The sequence below is a fragment of the Eutrema salsugineum genome, unplaced genomic scaffold (genome assembly GCF_000478725.1).
Source record: "Eutrema salsugineum unplaced genomic scaffold, Eutsalg1_0 scaffold_3, whole genome shotgun sequence".
NCBI classification, from domain to species: Eukaryota; Viridiplantae; Streptophyta; class Magnoliopsida; order Brassicales; family Brassicaceae; genus Eutrema; species Eutrema salsugineum.
Window position 1 is genome coordinate 15,563,226 of NW_006256756.1, and position 17,027 is coordinate 15,580,252.

A 17,027-nucleotide genomic window follows, 5' to 3' on the forward strand; every position below is an offset into this window, starting at 1 on the left:
CACAGTTGGAGATATATGAGTCCTCTGTCCTCTGCAACTAGAATCACTCAATTCGGACAAGTATCGTAGAAGTTACACTCTCCGGAATGCGAAGTGGTCCAAGCTGCTCTGAATGCTGCGAGAAAGCCTTGCGACTTGGTTAACTCGCAGGCCTGAAGACGAATGCCTGGAAATTGATGCTGCGAGTTGAGAAGTGCGGGTAAGCTATCAATGGATGAGGTCTGAGGCTCCCGAGCAAGAAAATTGCTAAGTCCACAATACTGCGACTTGGGCGTGCTACCTGGGAAGCATGAAGATCAAGTCGCACATACACTCTCAATTTACTCCTAGTTAGGCGTGCTACCTGGTGAAAGAGGTCCAAGCCGCAGTAAAAAGAGGAATGGCCGAGTTGTCTAAGTCATAAAAGCTGCGGCTTAGTCGTGCTACCTGGGAACAAAGAAGACCAAGCCGCACAAATGTTCACAATTTACTCCAAGTTGGGCGTGCTACCTGGTGAAAGAGGTCCAAGCCGCAGCAGAAAGAAGAACGGCCAAGATGTCTAAGTAACAAACCCTGCGGCTTAGGTATGCTACCTGGGAGACACTGGACCAACCCGCAGTAATTCCACTTTACCCACTAAAGCCGGGTCAGGACCCGGTTTGTTCCGGGCTGACCCGGTTCATTAGCACTTAGTATATATAGTTTTTTTGGGAGAAAAACCCTACATGTTATCTTCTACTTAGTTTTCTCTCTAGTTTTCTTTCCTTTTTAGTGTAAAACGTTTTTGATTAAGAGATATCTGAAGGGATTTGATCATTCCAAGTCTGTTTCTTATCATCTCATCATCTCATTTCTACTTCTAATCATGATTAACATTATCTCTTGCAAAAGATTAGATGTGTTCTTCATGATTAGTGAGTAGTCATCTTTTAAACTTCTAGGTGTGTAGATTAGGGTGCTTAGATGTTTGATTGGTGATGTTTAGGGTTTAGATTCTCATTCCATTTCCTTAGTTAGCTGCTCCTAATGCCAGATTTCCTTGGGAAAGTGAAATCTGGGTTCATAGGCATTTCATGCACCAAAAGTGTTTGATGAAATGCCTGAATGAGCTAACTTAAGGGTTTATGCCTTTTTCATCATGGGAATGATTTGTTAAATGCATAAATGACATATTAGAACTGTTTCTTAATGCTCATTGATTCATATTTCACAAATGATGATTTGGTTTGAAAGTGGATTAGTGTAAAGAGTAGCAAGTGTTGCATTATGTTCTTAGCATCATGATTCAATATCTAAAGCACCCTAATCAATGATCACATCTAGAGGTTTAGCTTTTATCATTTGCTTAATCACCATCATCTTGTTTTGTTTGCTTGCTTAGTTCATTAATCATAGCTTGTTTGTTTCTTGTTTTATGCTTTCTTGTTGCTGGTTTCACAAAACTCATCTTTGATTACTTGACTTAAGAACCTATCACATAAACTAGTGCCTAACTACCACACATATGGATTGACACCCCTTATACTACTTTGACAAGGGGATTGATAACCCATCTAAGGCCTTAAAAACCTTAGTTATCAGAAGTGCAATCCTCCGTCGCTTATCAGAATTCTAGGAACTCCAAAACGCGGGAATATAACAGATTTAAACAGCTTCATGACGACTTTTGCATCATTGGTGGGACTTGCGACTGCTTCAACCCACTTAGAGACGTAGTCTACTGCTACTAAGATATATTGGTTTCCAAAAGAAGTTGGAAAGGGTCCCATAAATATATTCCCCAGACATCGAAAATTTCGACTTCGAGAATAAAATTTTGAGGCATCTCATTCCTTTTGCTTATGTTACCCATCCTTTGGCATTTATCGCATCGCGATATATAAACTTGAGTATCTTTGAACAAAGTAGGCCACCAAAAACCAGCTTGCAAGATTTTTGAAGCGGTTTTGAAGGTTGCAAAATGTCCTGCGTAAGACGAGCTATGGCATCCGATTAAAATTCCTTCCATCTCTTCTTCAGCCACGCATCTTCGGAATAACCCATCACCACATCTCTTATAGAGATAGGTTTCATCCCAAAAATAATGTCTTATGTCTTTCAGAAACTTTTTCTTCCTAAAACCAAAGAATTGCGGTGGTTCTACATCAGCTGCTAGGTAATTCGCTATGTGCCTAAACCATGGGGTGTTGAAAGCATCTGCTCGTCTCATCAGAGGACGTGGTGGTGTGGTATTGGCATTGGGGGTAGTATCTATTGCATAGATGTTTTCTTCAGGCAAACTGTCATTTAGAGGCAATCTTTCTTCAACTCGAATTCGTGAAAGATGGTCTGCAACTCCATTATCTGCTCCTTTGCGATCTCAAATTTCGATATCGAATTCTTGCAGTAGGAGGATCCATCTTATCAACCGAGGTTTAGCGTCTTTCTTAGACATTAAATACTTGATTGCAGCATGATCAGTATGAACTATGACCTTAGATCCTACGAGATAAGAACGGAATTTCTCAAATGCAAATACGACAGCTAGAAGTTCTTTCTCTGTTGTAGCATAATTGCATTGAGCTTCGTCAAGAGTTCTACTTGCGTAGTAGATTACGTGCAGTTTCATATCTTTTCGTTGGCCAAGCACTGCTCCGACTGCATAGTCACTTGCATCACACATGATTTCGAACGGGAGTTCCCAATCAGGTGCTTGCACGACAGGAGCGGAGACAAGGGCTTGTTTGATCTTATGAAATGCGGCTAAGTACTCATCATCAAACTCGAAGTTCGTTTCCTTGCAAAGCAAACGCGTAAGAGGTCTAGCTATTTGAGAAAAATCTTTTATGAAGCGCCTATAGAATCCTGTGTGTCCTAAGAAACTACGGATTCCTTTTACGTTTGTGGGTGGTTGTAGGCTGGTCATGACTTCGATTTTAGCTTTGTCCACTTCAATTCCTTTTCCCGAAATTCTGTGCCCAAGCACGATTCCGTCTTGTACCATGAAGTGACATTTTTCCCAATTTAATACTAAATGCTTATCTTCACATCTTTGCAGAACTTTACCAAGGTTGCCTAAGCATTTTTCAAAAGAAGATCCATAGACAGAGAAATCGTCCATGAACACTTCCATGAAATCCTCAATAAAGTCTTTGAAGATCGACATCATGCACCGCTGGAAGGTAGCAGGTGCATTACACAATCCAAAAGGCATACGTCGGTAAGCGAACGTGCCATATGGACAAGTGAATGTCGTTTTTTATTGATCCTCCGGGCGAATAGGAATTTGGAAAAATCCGGAGTATCCATCAAGGAAGCAATAGTAGGGGTGATTAGCTAATCTTTCTAGCATTTGATCTATGAATGGAAGTGGGAAATGATCTTTCCTAGTTGCTGCATTCAGTTTCCGGTAATCGATGCACATACGATGTCCAGTTACTGTTCTTGTAGCGATCATTTCATCTTTATCATTTTTAATGACAGTGACTCCTCCTTTCTTTGGAACAACATGAACTGGGCTAACCCAAGTGCTATCTGAGATAGGAAAGATTATTCCAGCTTCTAAAAGCTTCATAATCTCCTTCTTGACAACATCCATGAGATTAGGGTTCAGTCTCCTTTGACTTTCATTCGAGTTTTTAGCATTATCCTCTAGATTTATCTTGTGCATACAAAGATCTGGAGAGATTCCAGGTATGTCATCAAGTGAATATCCTAAGGCTTTTCTATGCTTTCTTAACTCAGTCAACAGCATTGTGGTTTCTTCTTCTGTCAAACCAGAGTTTATTTTGAAGGATAAGTAGAATTTGGTCCAAGGAAGGCGTACTTAAGTCCGATGGGAAGAGGTTTAAGCTCCACTTTAGGGGCTTTAAGGTCGCTCCAAGGATCATTAATTGCTGCAGCAGTGTCTTTTGGAGGTGTAGGAATGTTTGTTTGGTCCTTAAGATCTATATAGTGAAGAGGTTTCCTATAAGTTTCGGACTTATCAAGCATACGTGCGCATTCACTCGAAATTCCTTCAAGGAAATTGCGTTCATCTTTTGCGGGTGAAAGCTTGACACTTAAAGGGTCATCTAGAAGCAGATCTTCATAGACTTCCTCAATAATTCCGTCTAACTCATCAACCCAACAAATTTTGCCATCCAAAGTTGGTTTATCGAAACTTTTGTTCATGTCAAACTGCATAACTGAACCGGCTAGATGAAGGTCGATTTTTCCTTCAGGAACATTGATTATGGCTCCGGCTGTAGATAGGAATGGTCTTCCAAGAATAAGTGGATCCTTAGGTTCTTTTTCTAGTTCTATAACTACGAAATCGGTTGGTATGAAACATTTTTCGATTTCGACGAGAACATTTACTAAGATACCTACAGGTTGTCTAACGGAACGATCAGCTAGTACTAAAGAAATCTTAGTGGGCTTGAAAGTGTGATGTCCTAAACGTTTTGCTACTGAAAGAGGCATCATGTTTATGCGAGAACCTAAATCACAGAGAGCACGCTCAAAAGCTACATCATTGATGGTGCATGAAAGTACAAAGCTTCCAGGATCGTTTTTCTTTTCAGGGATTCGGCCTTGCAGGATAGAACTACATTCATGGGTTATCATCATAACGCCTTCTTCAAGAGTTAAAGAATTTGTTAGAATACCCTTCATGTATTTTCTCAAAGCAGGAATCATAGCACAAGCTTCTACGAAAGGTAATTTCATGTTTAATTGATCGATCAACTCTTTCAGCTTAGCTTTTTCTTTTTCTTTCTTAGGGGCTTTTAAGGCTCTAGGATATGGAGGTTTAGGTTTATAGACACGAGTTGGTGGAGGTGGAATCGGGTCTTCTCCGAGGATTTCCCGAGATGAATCTTCTCTTACTTCTTCTCCATCCTTTTCTCCAACCACTTCTTTTTCAACATCTTCATTCGTGATTCTTTCTTTTTCTTTCTCCTTTTCCTCAACTTCGGGATCTTTAGGAAATTCTGGCTCTTTGTAAGCTAATCCACTCCTAAGTGTGATAGCTTTCACATGATCGGAGGGATCTGCTTCACTTGAGCTTTCGAAAGAATTTTCACTTAGCTCCTCTTCAGATCTTTCTAAGTTTTTAGAATTAGTTTTGACTATTATGTTAAGGAGGGTATCGGAATCCTTCTGCATCTCTTTTAGTTCAGATCTAAGATCACCAATCTCTTGAGACATAGATTTTTCAAGCTCTAGAATCTTTTTGTTTAGGTTTTCAGCTTCAGAAGAGGGAAAACTTGGATAGGAAACAGGATTAGATTGAATAGCCAAGATTGGTTCGGAATGTGGTGTCCAACCGGGCTTGGAAGACGTTTTCCCGCGGTCAGGTGGCTCACGACCGCGGTGATCAGAAACGAATGGAACATCATGAATTTGATATACTTCTGCAGTGTTCATCATCCCTTGATCATAAGAATCCATTTGGTTGTTCCAGCCATCAAAGTTACACGTATTGTGTACCCTATTTGGTTGTTGCAATCCAAGATGACTCATTATGTGACGGAGACACTTTATAACTTCCGAGATCTCTTCTTTCTTCTCAGGAAGTGCAGAATTACCAAAGGTTACTTGATTTCGGATGCTGTTTCCTAAATTTTTAATGAAAACGTGAGCATCTTCTACAGATCTAGTTGTGAAGTCTCCATTACTTGCTATATCAAAAGAGTGTCGCAACTCTGGAGTTATACCGCGATAGAAGATATTTAGCAGGTATTCCTCGGCATATCCATGGTGTGGACAATCTCATTGGTATTCCCTAAATCTTTCCCAAGTATCTAAAAGATCTTCATCTTCTTTTTGTTTAAAAGTTCTTATCTTCTTTCTTAAGAGATTTGTACGATTTCTAGTGTAAAAACGATTTAGGAAAGCAGTTTTACACGCTGCCCACGTTTTTAGTGAAGCAGGTGGCAAAGATTTTAGCCATTTGCTGGCCTTATCTTTAAGAGAGAATGGGAAAAGACTACACTTGTGGTAATCCCCATTTGCTGTAATGGTTGCACATAATTCTTCGAAAGTCTCGATATGATCTATCGGGTTTTCGAATGAATAACCAGAGAATTGATTTTGTTGAACTAAATGGATATGGGGTACCTTAATTTCGGTTTTGCCATCCTTTGGTAAGGCTGGTTGAATAGCTCTTCGATCTCCCATGAATTTTTCGAGTGAATCGAAACTTCCAATCAGTTCATCATCATCTTTGTGTTTGACCGATCCGATTAGCTCATTGTCATCATAAATCGGTTCTTCAAACTCGTCATCAGTCAGGTCATCGTCGTCGATTGGATCACCATCCACACGATTTGGTGGATCACCAAGAGTCCCGGGAACATGTTCCCGGTCTCTCATCTCAGAGAAACCTGAAAAATTCAAAAGAAAAAGTAAAAGTAAACAAGTGTTCTAATGGATTTAAGCTGGGATTCGCAACGAAACAAATCAAGTCCCTGGCAACGGCGCCAAAAACTTGATGCGGGTTGTAAAGCGGGGCTTGTTGTTTTTGTTTTACTAAGCTTCAGGTTTTAAATTTATAACCCCTAAATGTCTGCATGTGCACAGATGTGCGCTGTAGTACTTAGGGTATCGATCCACAGAGACTTAGTTGTTTGAGTACGAATTCACTGCAACGCTTAAATCAGATTAGAACTAAAAGGGTTTTGGTTTTGGTTTTGGGTTTTTGGTTGTCACTAAATCTAAACTAGAAAGCTAAACAAGTAAAAGCAATTGAAAGTGAAAGCAAATAAAAGCAAGTAAAAATCGATTATGAATGAAAGCATGTAACAAGTAAATAAAAACAGAATGGAAATCTAAGGTTGTAAGCAATGAAAGACAAACGTTGGGCATCAAGGGTAATTCGCAGGGGTTCATAGTCTATGCTAGGTCGATTTTAAACATATGATAAAGGTAATCAACTACGTATGTTCTAGAACTCGAGGCACGGAAGTATGAATAGCCTACTTTCGCAGCACTAAACAACTATCTCTCGCAACCCTAATCAGTAGGTTTCCACTCTGATTCTGGAAGGGAGAAGATGCAATAGCAGAACAAGACTCATCAATATTCACAACTCAACTACAGGTAGGTTTCCACTCCTATAGAAGATTTGCTCATTTCACCCTAGTTCAGACAATCAATGAAAGCTTTCGCAACATATCATATCAGATCGGCTCCTCTTCGAAGACGGCGGCCTCTCTCTCTCTCTCTAGGTTTTGTGTAAGTTTCAGTTCTATTGGTCTCTCCTCTTTAGAATGACCTAAAGGGGGTATTTATAGCTTGTGGGGTGGTCCTGGACACTTAGGGCTTCAAAATAACGAAAGGAATTGATCTGGGCTTTAATTAAGTCGTTGGGAAAGTGAACGACCAAAGTCCGCGGTCGCGGTGGCTCTACCCGCGGGAAAATGGGTGTTTGCCGCGGTCCCGACACATGCTCTCTTCCGGAACTGCATTTTCTGTCATTCTTGCATCGGGAATATTTGAAGATCTAACCGTTGGATTGTCTCCAAACCAAGTGAATTAGAAAGCTGGTTGGATCCTCTATGTTGTCTCAAATTTTGGGGGTGATCAGACGGTGAGAAGGTCTTCATCGCTTGTCATACTTCTGACGGTCTGCATTTATCCAAAATTTCTCATTTGTTCCAAATTGCATATCTTTTGCCCAAGTTTCCTGTAAAGTCTTTTGAAACTCTAAAACATTGAAAACACTTTAAAAACATTGAAAACAGAGTTAAAACACCTGCATAAGACATTATTATGATCCATAAAAGTGGTCAAAATACGGTGTTATCAGTCATCCGCAATTAGATGGTCAGACCGAGATGGTCAATAGGACTCTTTTTACACTTCTGCGTGCTGCGATTAGGAAGAACATTAAGTTATGGGAGGATTGTTTGCCTCATGTAGAATTTGCTTATAATCATGTATGCATTCTAGTACTTTGTATTCACCATTTCAGCTTGTCTATGGTTTTAATCCGCTTATACCCTTGGATTTAACACCTTTACGTTTGAGTGAACGTGTAAGCATGGATGGGAAAAAAGAAGGCTGAACTGGTCAAGCAGATACATGAGAAGGCGAAAAAAAACATTGAGCACAAGACGGAGCTGTACCGAAAGTATGCCAACAAGTGCCAGAGCGAGAAGATATTTGAACCACGCGACCTTGTATGGATCTACTTAAGGAAGGAATGGTTTCCAAAGGAAAGGAAATCCAAACTTTTACCCAAATTGGATGGACCCTTCACAATCTTGGAGCGGATCACGACCAATGCATTACCAAATTGATCTCCAAGTTAAGTACTTTGTGAGTTCTAATTTTAATGTTGCTGACATTATCCCCTTTATTCCAGATGGACCAGACTTGAGGACAATTCCTTTTCAAGAGGAAGGGCATGATGTGATCATGGAACCGGAGGCACAAGATTAGGTTCCAGAAGCAGCCTTGGTTGTTCCAGAGGGTCCAATGACGCGGTCTAAGTCTTGGAAGTTGGCAGAAGCTGTCCAGACAATGTTAGAAGGAATCAGTGTGGTGGCTCAGTCCCGGATCAGTGAAGATGAGCTTACATCGTTAATTTCAATATCATACCAGGGTTTTTGTTGAGGTTGGTCGCGGTGTAAGTCATGGTACTCTTTTTCCTACCCTCGGTTTAGTCCCAACGGGTTTTCCGGGTGGAGGTTTTAACAAGGCTGTGGCTTACATCCCACTCTAGGCCCAAGTTCAGCATGAATTCCAAGAGACAAACTCAGTTGGAAGTCCAAGAGTCACTCAAAGCAGTCAAGGCAGCCGAGGAGTCAGTCATAGCTTTATTTATTGTAGTCTTAGCATTATTTAATGAAATTTTACATTACCGAGTATGGCTTTTCGCCTACTCCTTCCTCTATATAAACAATGTAGAGATCTCAGATCTCATTTGTTCTTCGTGAACTCCTTTGATTTCTTGGTGGTTAGCCATTTGATCAATTCGGTTTATCTAGTATCACTCATAACACTTACGCAGCCTTCACCCGATTGTCTTGTTGGGACGTTCAAGTAGTTAAATGGGCTTAAGGATTTTTGGGAACTCAGTTCTCACGTCTTAACATCCTTTTTCTGCGGATCTAATCAGCCAGCTTAGACACCCTCTTGTTTCAAGCCATTCACGTGAGATTGGGCCTAAGGATCTTCGAGAATTCACTCAGCCCTTAGCATCTTCATCCGCAGATCTATTGTAGTCAAGGATCTATCACCACAATCCGATTAAGAGTGTGATAATCCTAGGGAAATCGTATCAAGTTTGTTTTAATTACCATCTTGTATGCTTTGAGATTTTTAAAGCCATAGTCTTGCTTTTTAGCAAGTACCCACATCTACTAAAATAGATATGAATGGTGGTAGCAACATTGATGTGTGATTCAATGTGTTAGTCGCTAATTAATATGTTCTATGGATATCACTATAAAGCATTTCAAGAATCGTTTAAAGTTTTTATTTATTTACTATTAAACTCAAAAAATGTTCACGGATGTTGCCAGAGGTGTACCGAGACGAATTGTACACGTGTAGGAAAGTTCTTATCGATTGTCTCGTCTACGATTAGATCATTTAGATCTTGATGAAAGAGAACGTTTCGCGTAACTTGCCAATGGCCTTCGCAGAAACTTTTTCTTTGTATATGACTTTTGTTTTTCCTTGAATCTTAGAAACGATCAGGGAAAACCGATTTGGAGAATGGTCACGGAAGGCGTTTACGAAAAAATAGAGGAAAACGTTTTCTGAAAACCGTAAGAAAGAAGAAATATTTTGCAATATAGGATCCAATTAAGATGGAACAGGATTATTTTCAATTAAGATTGTTTGAAGTAAAAATGCAGAGACAAATATTGTAATATAAAATATGAAAGATTTTCAGAAGAAAACCTTTTGTAGAAGAAGCAAAAAAAAAAAAATAACAACAACAAAGCGGAAATGAAAGATTGCTGTGTTTTCTGTGAGTTTTTCTCTGTGTAAAAAGAGAGTTTTTCTCTTTGTAAAAGAAAGAGAGAGAGTGTGAGAGAGAGAGAGAGAGACTCATAGACCAAATGAGGAAGACAGCTGATAAAAGGATTTTATCGTAATGGTAAATTAACTTTATGCAAATGTAATACGTAAGGGTCAAACGAAATGGGAAGATTCAGACACCAAACATGTATGAAACTAGCCTAATCCAAGCAAAAAAGATAGAGTTGTGCTTAATTTAAGACTAATGATTAAACTAAACAAGTGAAAAGATCAAACAAAAGCAAATTTACAACTTAACAAGATTAACAAAAATAGATGAAAGATAAGCCTCTAAGTGTGATAATGGATTAGGGTGTTTTTCAGTGCTAATCGATGATGTTAAAATAATCAAAAAGACATTTTGTTTAGCTTAGAACTCTTAAACTTGACTGATCCTTTTTTAAGGTATACTAATCACTTTTCTTATCATCATTAGCAGACCTAATTATCATTAGTATAACAAACATTCCCATGTGAATAAAGTATTAGATTCTCATTTTGGTCATTCAGGCATTTCATTATACATTTTTGATGCATGGAATGCCTATGAACCCAGATTTCACTTTCTCAAGGAAATCTGACATTAGGAGACTAAAAGAGAAAAGAAACGAAAAATCTAAACCTAAACATCATAAATTAAATACCTAGGCACCCTAATCTACACACAATGGCTAACTCACTAATCATGAAGAACATTATTAATCATTTGCAAGATGAGTTGTTAATCATGATTAGAGATTAAAAAATATGAAATACTGAAACTTTGAAACTTAGTTACATAAAACAAAAAGATTCAAGAAAACTTAGGTTTTTCCTTTAAATAGTTAACAATGTCAGACCGGGTCAACTCGGAACAAACCAGGTATTGACCCTATCAGGTCTGGGTTGTGCATAAGATCTATCAGCCATGGTCAGGTGTGGAGGCTGATGTCTGGGGCCGATGGCTGGGGCCGATGGAGACTTTCTGCTGGATCCTCGGTCTTGGTCATTTGGTCGCTGGCCGATGCACCAAACCGATGGAGACTAGCTTTGTAATCTTCGGCCTTGGACATTTTGGCATTGGCCGAGGTTCTTGGCCGATAAAGACTCGTGTAGGATTCATAGGCCTCGGAAAATATGGCTACGACCGATGGTAATGGCCGATGGAAGCTCACATAGGATTCCTCGGCTTCGGTCACTTGGCTTTGGCTGATGCACATGGCCGATGATTCACATTTTGCACTCCTCTTTATCCGGCTCCAGCATCGGTCTGAGCACATCGGCCAAGCTTGGCCGATGCTAATGTACCAAAGCCCGAGAAACATAACTTCTGGTCAATACTCCAAGCTTCTCCAAGCTCTACATCATCCAAGTGCTCCAAGCTCCTCCAAAGTACCTAGACAGACTCTAAAACATGCAAAAACACACTAGGACCTAAGAAACTTATGAAAATGCATGCTTTAGACACTAAACACTAACTAAAATGCATGCTAAAATGATGTAAATTATGACAATATCGACAGATTTGTATTTCGTCTCTTAGATTTTCCCAATAAATTTAAGCAATAATGGAGAGATGTGGAGGTTACAAATTCAAATTGATTTTCACTCAATTGTGAATAAAGGAGACAATCAATATTAAATTAAAATGTATGGTTGACCAGCAATTCAAAACACTTTTGACCCAAAAAAAAATATTTCATCTCTATAAATAATCTCTTATTTTTTTCACACTTTACAAAATTAATAAGACATTAGACTTCAATTAAGTTTGTCCAACAATCAGTGGCACCCAGGAGACTTTGACATAATTCTAGAAGCTTTTTACAACACTCCATGCTGCACCAAAATGCATTGGATCAGGCGGATCCAATTGTCCCTTCAATTGAACCGAGAGCCATTTATAGAAAGTGTGAAGATCAACCGCTTTAATCCTTCTCAAAAACTTTTGTTCTGTTTTCTCGTAACTTAACTACTTAGTATGTTCGTCTCGTTTGCTCATCTGCTGCTTGGTTTTACACAAATGCAGCAGAATCAACGATCTACAGCTCAGTGGAACGATACCTAGTTACATACAAAATTGGACGGAACTCAAGAGACTGTAAAATCCTTCTTCTTAAACTCTTTCTTTGTTTATCTATTCAGTACTCAATGATGGAGTTCTTTCTATTGCTTGTAGAGAAATGATTGCATCTGGTCTCACTGGTCCAATTCCATCGGCCATTTCGGTTCTGAACAATCTTTCTAATCTGTGAGAAGACATAACTCTTTTGATGTCATTTTTTATCTCCATAAACTTAGTTTGTTTTCTTCTATAGTAATGCAGATGACACTTTTATTACAATGACCAATTGTTTTCAGGAGGATCAGTGATATAGGTGGACCAGTCCAACCATTTCCTTCGTTGAAGAACTCTACAGGTTTTTCTAATATGTAAGTTACATCTGTTATTTGCCTTCTTGAAGTCGTTCTTGTCGGCCAAACATGTGAGGATATTGTCCGTGTTTTCTTCTTTGACGTTTTTTGTTGACATAATTTGGCATTCTAACTTATGATTTATCCGGATTTTTCTTGTTTTAGGAATTTGAATCTAAACTTGTTTCAGAGCACTTCGACAAAAAAAATCGTAAGGTCCTTTCTTTTGGTTATCTTTAGCATCTAGATTTCGTGTTTGTAGCTTAAATATTGTGAAATGTTTGTACTTTTCAAAAACGAATTCCACAGTTGATACAGATATACAATTCCCAATTAATTTTTTTGTAGGAGCCAGTTTCTTCCGTGCATCAATGATTTCAAATGTCCTCGATGTAAGTACACTTACCTACTCAACTGTGTCGCCAAATCACATAGGACTAGTGATGGTAGATCGTTTCACAATATTCTCACGTCAATATTGCTATTTCCTGTCTTGTTATCATTGTTAATGTAGAAATTTCAGTCGTTTATTCACTCTCATTTATGCAATATGGTTTATCTGGCAGATTCTAGCTGCCTCCATGTGAACTGTGGTGGAAGTGATCTAACAGTAAAGGAAAAGAAAAACAAAATCTTATATGAAGGAGATGGAGAGGCTGAAGGTGGTGCTGCTAAGTATTTTTTGAAGCCAAATTTATTGGGGATTCAGCAGCACAGGGGACTACATGGACTACAACAATTTCCAAAACACAAGATTCTCTGTGTTTGTCCCTTCATCTAACCTGTCTGAACTATACAAAACAGCAAGAATGGCTCCAGTATCTCTTACTTACTTCCAGGGCCGGCCCAGGGCTAAAGCCCATGAAGCAAGGGCTTCAGGACAACCCATTAAAGCACCTCCAATGGTTAGCACTTCTACAAAGTGCTTAACCAATTTTATATTAGTTTTTTTTATACTTTTTTGTTTAAGCACCTCTACTAATTTTTTTCAAGTTCCCACCCTCCAATGAGAGGTGTTTAAAGTGAGGTGCTTAAAAAATAAAATTGTGGTTCAAATTTATAGGATCTGTATGTATCTTCTATGGCTGTTTAAAAGATAATGAAAGAAAAGTAGAAAAGGAAAGAGAGGAATGAAGGAATAGGGGCTTCGATGGGTTTTTTTTTGTTGTTAATGGAAGCTTATCTTTGTGCTGTTAAAAGAAAAAGGAAAGAAAGAAATGAAGGGAGGAGAAGAGAGGATCGGGAATTGCAGAAGGGAGGAAAGAGAAGAGTTTGAGAATAAAAGAATTGTAATGAAAAGAGAGAGAAGAAGAAAAAAAGAATTGTCTCCACCAATCAGAAACAAGCACGACAGGGGTGCTTAGGAATGCTAAAAACGCTTAAAGAAGCACCGCTGCTTAAAGAAATAAGCAATAAAACTTTATTTTTTTGGCAAATTTTAATCTAAGCACCCCTTAAGCATTTCCCATTGGAGATGCTCTTATATCAAAAATTTTGGGGCAACAAAATATAACTTGATTTTTAATTTTAACCCATATTTAACTAAAGCCCATCGACATTTTTTAAAAAAATTAAGGCTTTGGTTTGTCCCACATTGAAAAACTAGCATAATTTAGAAGAAAAACTGCATTATAAATAGGTCTTTGTGTCTGATGGGGGCATCATTTGATCTTGGGCCAGTCCTTACGCTTTAGGCGTCATATGAGCTTGGGCCGGCCCTGCTTACTTCCACGCCTGCTTGGAAAACACAAAATACACTGTAAATCTAGACTTTGCTGAGCTGCGGTTCACAAATGATGAAACCTATAGCCGGCTTGGGAGGCGTGTCTTCGATATTTACATTCAGGTTAGCTTTTTCTTAAAGCAGCTTTGAATGCAATTAGCTTTTTACAGATGACTGCGGTGCACTTCCAGACTGATTGTACAGATCTTGTGAGTATGTCGGATTCTCCAACGGATCTTGTGAGTATGTCGGATTCTCCAACGGCTGGAATTGTTACGCATTCTTCGAGAGAGCTTCTCTGAGTTCAGTTTATCCTATATCCCGAGGAGTTCAAATGTCCGAGCGGATAGTCTTGCAAAAGGAGCTCAAGCAAGAGGAGTCATATTTTCTCAAATCGATCATAACAAGTCAATCAAGGATGGCCCTCAGACCACTCTTTCGATAGGCCAAATGTGATTGTAATAGTTGGGTAGAGGAAAAAAAAGTGGTTTTTTTTTCTAAAGTCTATCGGCACATTTCATTGTAAAGCCTGCGGTTTTTTATTATTGGTGTAATCGTCTTTCCGTGTGAAGAGAGTTCAGGTTACGGAGAACAAAAATAAACTTATATATAGAAATGATGTATAATAATAGAGAGTAATTCAGATTTAAAAATTAAAATGATATCAAATCTAACAAATAGATTGTTTACCTGCGCTCCGATAAAATAGTTTCGTGTTCACGCTTGAATGAAAGATAAAAACCGACAAGAATAAGAGACAATTTTGACAAAAGAGGAAAAAATTTGTGGCTAGGGAGAATGAGAAATTACAATACTTTATAAAATTAATGTATACAAATAATGACTATTTTAGAGATGAAGTTTAACATGGTATAAAAACTACCAAAATGATTGTTCAATTACCTACGGTCTGATATCAAAGTTTCATGTCTGCGGTTGTATAAAAGATAAGTACTGACAAGGAGAGATAATTTCCATGAAACAGAGAAGTTCTCGAGAAGTAGAACAAAAACTAGAATTATCTTTAAACTTAATGTGTATATATAATGACAAATTCAGAGATGAAACAAATACATGATATCAAAGCTAGCAAAAAAGATTGGTTACATACAGCCAGATAATATGGTTTCATGTCCACGCTTACGAGAAATATAAAAATCGGCAAAGAGAGTCAAATCCGTCAAAACAAGGAGAAATCTGAGACTAAAGAATGAATAAATAAAACAATGCGTAAACTTAATTTATATAAATAATAATTACTTTAGATATTAGCTTAACATGACATCCAAACTAAAAAATAATTTTTTACATACGCTATAATAGTATTGTTTTGTGCATATGTTTACGTGAAAGATAAGAACTAATGAAAAATAAACAATTCCTATAAAAAGGAGAAAGAATTCTGGATCCGAAGAACAAAGAATTAAGGATAACATTGAAGATTTTTAATTATAAATCCAAAAGGTAAGTCACAGTAGAAGACTATGAACGTTGTATATAAAGAAGTGTTTTACAATATTTTTTAAACCGGTCTTTTTGTCTTAATTTAACTATATTTGTGGTTTTGATATAATAATTGGTTTTCGTTAGTGTCTATGAATACATATAATTATTATTTTTATGTTTTCTTGTTTGTTGATCATATGTCATACATTATTTTCATATTTGTGTTTGGTTTATTATTAGTAATAAATTTAATAATCTAACTAGTGTGGTTATTAAATGAAACCCTTTTGTCCGCACAAAGCGTGGACAAAACACCTAGTATTCATTGAATCTGGAGGTCCCTAGATACCACATCATCTCGCCTAAGCTGTCGACTCAAGCATACCTCTAATTTCCATGTCTGGCTGAGATTCACTCATTATGAGTCTAACAGCTAGTTTTTGATTTTTATTCCTTGTATTTTGATTTCTAGAATAGTCTTGTACAGAGCATTATATAAGCTCACTATTGTCTTCATTGTAAATTCACCTTTCAAAGTCAAGTCTTTGGAGTATTTTGTTTTCTTTCAAAGTCAAGTCTTTGGAGAATTGTTCTTGTCTTTAGATTCTAAATATGTGAGGCCCTTCTTATCTATTGATCTGCAGATTAAGTTGGTTTGTGAGATTCATACAACCTTGTTTGTTTACTGATTAAGAGAGTTAATCACCATCGATTGAGAAAGTTAATCAAAACGACCACCTACTTCTGCAACAAAACTTGCTGTCTTTGATAATCTTGTGAACTATAAGATTTGGTGGATTCCAATCTTATATCACCAACCCAACATTAATTTCCAGTGCACTACCAAAAAAAATGTATCCCTAGAATTAAAAAAGCTTGATCGTTGTAAAAAGCTCTCAGGTGTTTGCCCTAAAGAAAAAATACATCTATTCTATTAAAACAGAAGCACTTTTAGTGCTTGCATCCAAACACTTCCAAAGTTTTTTTTTTAAAAAAAAAAATTGTTTAGAAACTGTTTTAAGATTATCCTATTTTGTAGTAATATTATTTTAAAAATATATTTTATATATATATATTTAATTCTGAAAAATTGAAGTGTTTATATTAGTTTATATATCTAAAGATAGGTTATATTTAATTTTAATTTTAAACTATTTATTTTTAATTAAATTTATTTTTGAAAAATAGATAATAATTAAAATCTCTATACTTCCTTAAATATAGGTTAGATTTGATTTAACATTTGAAATTTAAATAATTTTAAAATAACACATATATGATTAACGAATTATTTATTTCAATCATATTCAATCAAACTAAAATTTCACAATTGAAAACTGATACATATTAATATTATATAGTAATTTGATGGAGTGAGTTAGATATTTTTTATAATTGTGCTCTTATACGGGTTAGATTATAAAAACATGCACGATATTAAGATAAAAATTATTTCAAAATTAATAAATATTTATATTATATAGTAATA

The 17,027-nt window shown here is 37.2% G+C and overlaps 1 non-coding gene across 1 annotated transcript; it reads left to right on the forward strand.

Annotated features, from left to right (window-relative positions):
- The first annotated feature begins 5,692 nt into the window (after nucleotides 1–5,692).
- Nucleotides 5,693–5,800, forward strand: LOC112085838. Its single transcript, XR_002899126.1, has one exon. It is a non-coding gene; the product is annotated as a small nucleolar RNA R71 (small nucleolar RNA).
- The last annotated feature ends 11,227 nt before the right edge of the window (nucleotides 5,801–17,027 follow it).